Here is a 5,848-nt window from a genome sequence, read left to right as displayed (position 1 = left end):
ATCAAACCTGTTAAAGAAATCCATGCCATCGAAGAAGAGGAGGAGATCTTTTTCGACGCCATGGATAACCTTCCAGAACTAGCAAGTAAAGAGGTTATACAATCGCTCACACTGTCTATGATAGAAGGATCGCACTTGCTACGTGAAACTCTCAAGGCTATAAAGGAACTTCAGAAGAAATATGACGAGGTTCCACTCCCGAAAAATGAACCTAAGAGAGAGTTCACGCCCACGGGAACGACTTATGAGGCGAAACGTTTTTCTTTACAAGTCACCGAAAAACCCAAGAAGAGTAATAGACTCCACACTCCAATTGGGATCCCATATTTTCTAATGTTCGAAATGCTCTCCGAGAGTGGCGAGATCAAACCTCTCGGACCGAGACCATTTGAATCATTGAAAATGACAGATAGATATTACTGTCAATATCATCAATAAGGGGGTCACACTATCGAAATTCAAGGATTTAATTCAGAAAATGATTGATGAAAAGAAGCTAGTCCAAGTTTCACAAGAAGAGGATGCAAGTATTAATGGAGTTTGGGATAGCGACGAAGATGACGTCTACTTAAAAGACATGGTAGGACCTCCACCTTCAGTGTCATATGCCATGGATGACTTTTGGTTTGAAGAAGATTCATCAATAGACGTCCTCACAAGATCCGGGAGAATGCAACCTCCTATTTCAACACAACCCATGCCAACCATACATCAAGTTCCCATGCCTATCATTGAAGATAATGATATCGTCAAACAGTTCAAGAAAACAAAAGTTGAAATGAACGTATGGAAACTTCTGGCCACGTCTCGAGAACCACTACTACAAAATTGGCCAAAGAGACCTTAATTAAGAGACCATTTAATGAAATGAATGGTCTCTTTGTTTCAAGAGACCAAATATTCTAAATTAATGGTCTCTTGGGTACTATCTTAGGGAGATGAAAATAAAGGAGAGACCACTTTTCTTAAATAAATGGTCTCTCTTTTATTTATTTATTTATTTAAAAAATAGGAGAGACCACTTCTTTTAGATAAATGATCTCTCTTTTATTTATTTATTTATTTATTTATTATTTATAAAAAAAGGAAAGACCACTTCTATTAAATAGATGGTCTCTCTTATATATTTATTTAATTAATAAAAAAAGAGAGACCACTTCTCATACATACATAGTCTCTCTTTTATTTATTTATTAAATTAATCAAAAAGAGAGACCACTTCTCTTACATATATGGTCTTTTTTTATTATTTAACTTTTTTAAAAAAGAAGAGACCGTTTTTGTTAAATGGTCTATCTTTTATTTTTTTTAAACCTAAACCCTAAGTTGAAGCTTGGCCGCCACCCCCTTCACATCACCATTTTCCCCTTTTTCACAATCTCCTCTCCGCCTCTTTATCTCTCTTGTTCTCTCTGTATTTCCCTTCTATGTTTTGTCTAATGCCCCTCTAATCTCCTTCTTTCCCTTTTTCACAATCTCCTCTCAGCCTCTTTCTCTCTCCTATCTTCTTAAGAGTTCAAGCCTCACTTCACACGGGTTTCGAGTTCCGCCGTTCGATAATTTCACTTCACACCGCCGTCAAGTTCTCCGCTTCTGGGTTTCAAATTTTCTTCTGAGAATACAGGATTTGATTTCGCCTCACTCACTGTCGTTAATTTTATTTGTTAAATTTTATCTTTCCTCTAAATCCAATTCCAAGATTTCCTCCATCGTGTTTTCGAACCCTAATTAATCGTTTTCTCTTAATTTGGCTGAATTTCTTAATCTTTGCAATATTGATCTCAAAGTATTGTATATGTTGTTTTTAGGTGTTGAATACAAGACAATGTCGAGTGAGAACTTGAAGACGAGTTTCATGTTATCGGAGTTATTCGAAGGTCAGTCGGATCTTTAATTCCGATTAAGCTTTTTGTTCGGATATCTTTTGTTGATTTTGAGTGATACCAGCTAGTTGTTTTCTAATTCCTTGAAATTTGGTTAATTTGCAGTGTTTGTGTTGCTAGGAGACCTCCAGGCTATGCTTTCATTGATTTCAAGATGGTGGTGGCATGACTTGTGATGGGGCTTGCGGTGGTGGCAGTGGCGTAGTGTAGGATTAGGTGAGGGGAGATGTGTAGATCTAGGTGGATTTTTTTTATAATTTTATATAAGAATATTGATTGTAATATTTATATTTATGTGTTTTATATAAATTTTTTGCAAGTATAATGTATAAACTAGTACTCGTATTTTTTTGTAAATGGTACAAGTAGAGAAATTGATTTTTGTTAATGGAAAGTATATATATATATTAAAATACGAATATTTTTTTTTTTTAGAAAAAAAAAGAGATCATCTAGTTGAATTAGGTGGTCTCAGTTTAAAAAAAATTGAGACCATCTATTTGAAATAGGTGGTCTCAGTTTTACAAAAATTGAGACCATCTATTTGAAATAGGTGGTCTTAGTTTCTGGAAAAACTGAGATCATATATTCTAAACAAATGGTCTCACTTTTTAAAATGAGAGATCACTTTTGATGAAATGGTCTCTTAAGGCAAAGAGACCTGCGAGCTAGAGACCACCCCTAAAGTAGTCTCTTAGGCAATTTTGATATGGTCTCTTTGGCCAATTTTGTAGTAGTGAACATAGGTTGGCTGTAATGAATGCCATGGACAAAATACGGATAGATTCTAACACCACTCCTGAGGGGTTGGCTAACTTCCTCACGACTGATCTACCTAGTCCCATCAATTTGATCACCTTTTTTTTTTGGAAAATATGAGAAATTTTATTACCAAAAAGAAAAGTTACAACTTACAAAAGCTAAGTTATAACAAACACCAAACTCCACAAGACCTGAAAAAACAGGCCAACCAACCACCAAACAGTTCAAGCTCAATCTCCTGCCACCTTCTAGGAAGGGTTCAGGAGAAAGAGACAAGAACAACGTGAGCTCAAGTTTCCAGCCACCTTCTAGGAAGGGTTCTGGAAACTAAGCCCAGGAACACAGAACAAACACAGAGCAGGACAGACCTGCAGGCAAAAAAAAAAAACACCACTTATGCAAAAGAAAACCTCCACCAAAACTCAGCTGCAAAAGCAGCAAGACTAGACAAGAGGAGGTACAACATCAGTTCAGAGAAAACAACCAAGCTAAGCACCATAACAAAGTGCTGACCTAAAACCAGCATAACCAGCAAACCAGACCAGCAACTGCACCAAAAATCAGCAATAGAAAAATAGCAGCCAAAAACATCAACAGAAACCAACAACCATAGCAGACTTCAGCAACAACAAAGCTGGCTTGCAGCAACTACATCAAAGACCTACCGAACAACAACCAGCAACAACAGCAAAAACCAGCCACAACAGCAGATTTCAGCAACAGCAGCACAAACAGCAACAGGTTCAGCAACAGAACCAGAACCAGCTGACTTGCTGCCCTAAACAGAAACAGAACAACAACAGCACAGCAGAACAACAGTCAGCAACATCAACAAAAACCAACAACAGCAGCTGGTTTCAGCAACACAAACAGCAACAGGTTCAGCAACAGATCCAGAACCAGCTGATTTGCTGACCTGAACAACAACAGAACATCAACAGCACATCAGAACAGCAACAGAAACCAGCAACAGCAGCTGATTTCAGCAACAACAACAGACAACAGTAACAACAGCAGAAACCAGCAACAGTACATAAACCAGCAATAGCAACAAAAAACAGCAACAACAACAAAAACCAACAACTGCCTTCAGAAGTTAAAAACCAGATTTCAGAAACCAACATCAAAGCAGTTAGAAATCAGAATTCAGCAACAAAGATCAGCAACAGCAGCAGAAAAACAGAACAGCAGAAGCAGCTCCCTTATAAACCAACTAAGCAGTCAAGTATTTGCTTCCCGCTGGGAATTTACAGGCTGAATGGAAGATAATATCCCTAACTAGGACACCAACGGGCTTGCAACAACCAGTGAACAAAACTGCATTCCTCTGAATCCAAATACCATATACTGTTTTAGTGAAGGCAACATGGATCACTTTGTTTTTCAATCTGGAACATCTGCTGATTTTCTTCAACCATTCAATCCCATCACCAAACTGCTGAACAGGCTTGGAAACATGTAAGATACTCAACACCTTGTTCCAAACCTGTCTAGAGTACTCATAATAAAAGAATAAGTGCTGAATACTTTCATTGCTATTCAAGCACAGGAAACACCTTGGATCACAAGAAATGTGCCATTGTAGCAACCTATCCTTAGTGACAAGCCTAGCCCACAAAGCTAGCCACAAGATAAATACACTTTTAGGGGTTGCTAAGTTATGACAAATGACCCTCTTCCAAGGAACCTTAGGAACTTGAGGCCTAATAGCAGCATAAAGCTTCTTGATTTTCATCTCGTTGCCCTGTATGAAACCATCCCATCCCCCTTGATCATTCACAATATCTCTACAACTTATAATCTTCTTCAAAAACCAAGAGCATTTGGCAGGGGTAGGAGTGGTTCTAATCTTTATGCTTGAAATAATAGATATGGACCCACTTAACCCAACGATTATCAGCCTTATGAGCAATATCCCAAACTAACTTAGTGACAGCTGCTTTATTTCACTCAGGAAGAGAAAGCAAGTTCCAGCCACCACAGACTTTAGGAAGACAGACATAATTCCAAGCAACCAAAGATTTCTTAGCAGGGGCAGAGGATCCAGTCAAAAGAAAGCACCTGAATCTAGCCTCAATCTCTTTCAGAATTTTCTTTAGCAAGATAAAAATTTGAGCCTAATATGTCTGAATACCAAACAACACACTCTTCACCAACTGAAGCCTCCCAGCATAGGACAAGTGTTTAGCCATCCACCCTTAGATTCTAGCAGTCACCTTATCCACCAAAGGCCTACACTGAGCAATAGTAAGATTCTTGGAAGAGAGAGGGACCCCAAGATACCTAAAAGGAATAGTACCTTGAGAAACACTAAGAAGCTCTCTCAGCTCTGTCTGAACATCAACAGAAACTCTTCCAAAATAGACTTCACTTTTATCAAGATTAGCAGAAAGCCCGGAAGCACCTGAGAATTTCAAGAAGGCTTGGAAGAGAAGCTTAACAGAGACACTATTAGCTCTAGAAAACATCAATAGATCATCAACAAACATCATGTTTGTTAGGTTTAACTTTTCACATCTAGGATGAAAGTAAAAATCAGGAGTTAACCGAAGCTCATCAAGGCACCTGGAAAAGTATTCCATACCAATAGCAAAAAGAAAAGGAGACATAGGGTAACCTTGTCTTAAACCTTTCTTAGCTTCAAAAGGAGGGGCAGGAAAACCATTAGTAAGAATAGAATTAGAGACAGAAGTAAGACAAGTCCAGATCCAGCTAACAAATCTCTAAGGGAAACCAAGCTCCTGCATAACAGTAATCAAGAATCCCACTCAACTGAATCATAGGCTTTCTTCAAATCCACCTTAACCATGCATCTAGGTGAGATAAATTTATGATCATAGCCTTTGATCAATTCAGTTGCAAGAAGGATATTGTCACTAATGTGCTTGCCTGGAATAAAACCTACTTGGGCATCATTAATGACCTCACCAATGATAGTAGCAAGTCTAGCAGTTATGACCTTAGAAATGAGCTTAAAAACCACAATACAACAAGCTATAGGTCTAAAATCCTGAACATGGGAAGCATTAGGGATTTTAGAAACAAGGGTGATAGTTGTGCAATTCCATTGCTTAGGCAAGGTCCCTTTAGTAAAGAAATCAATAACACTAGCATAAATATCATCTTTCACAATATGACAAGCTCTCTTAAAGAAAAAAGGAGTTAAATACATCAATACCAGGAGCTTTAGTGTTATCAATTCC

At 38.0% G+C, this 5,848-nt stretch overlaps 1 long non-coding RNA gene across 1 annotated transcript; it reads left to right on the top strand.

Moving 5' to 3' along the window:
• Positions 1-1,302: 1,302 nt before the first annotated feature.
• Positions 1,303-2,296, top strand: LOC145637826 (uncharacterized). Its single transcript, XR_014114484.1, has 2 exons — positions 1,303-1,877; positions 1,989-2,296. It is a non-coding gene; the product is annotated as an uncharacterized LOC145637826 (long non-coding RNA).
• Positions 2,297-5,848: the final 3,552 nt, after the last annotated feature.

This window comes from Chenopodium album, chromosome 7 (assembly GCF_948465745.1).
Source record: "Chenopodium album chromosome 7, dcCheAlbu1.1, whole genome shotgun sequence".
Classification (NCBI taxonomy): domain Eukaryota; kingdom Viridiplantae; phylum Streptophyta; class Magnoliopsida; order Caryophyllales; family Amaranthaceae; genus Chenopodium; species Chenopodium album.
This window is presented reverse-complemented; position numbering and strand designations above follow the sequence as displayed.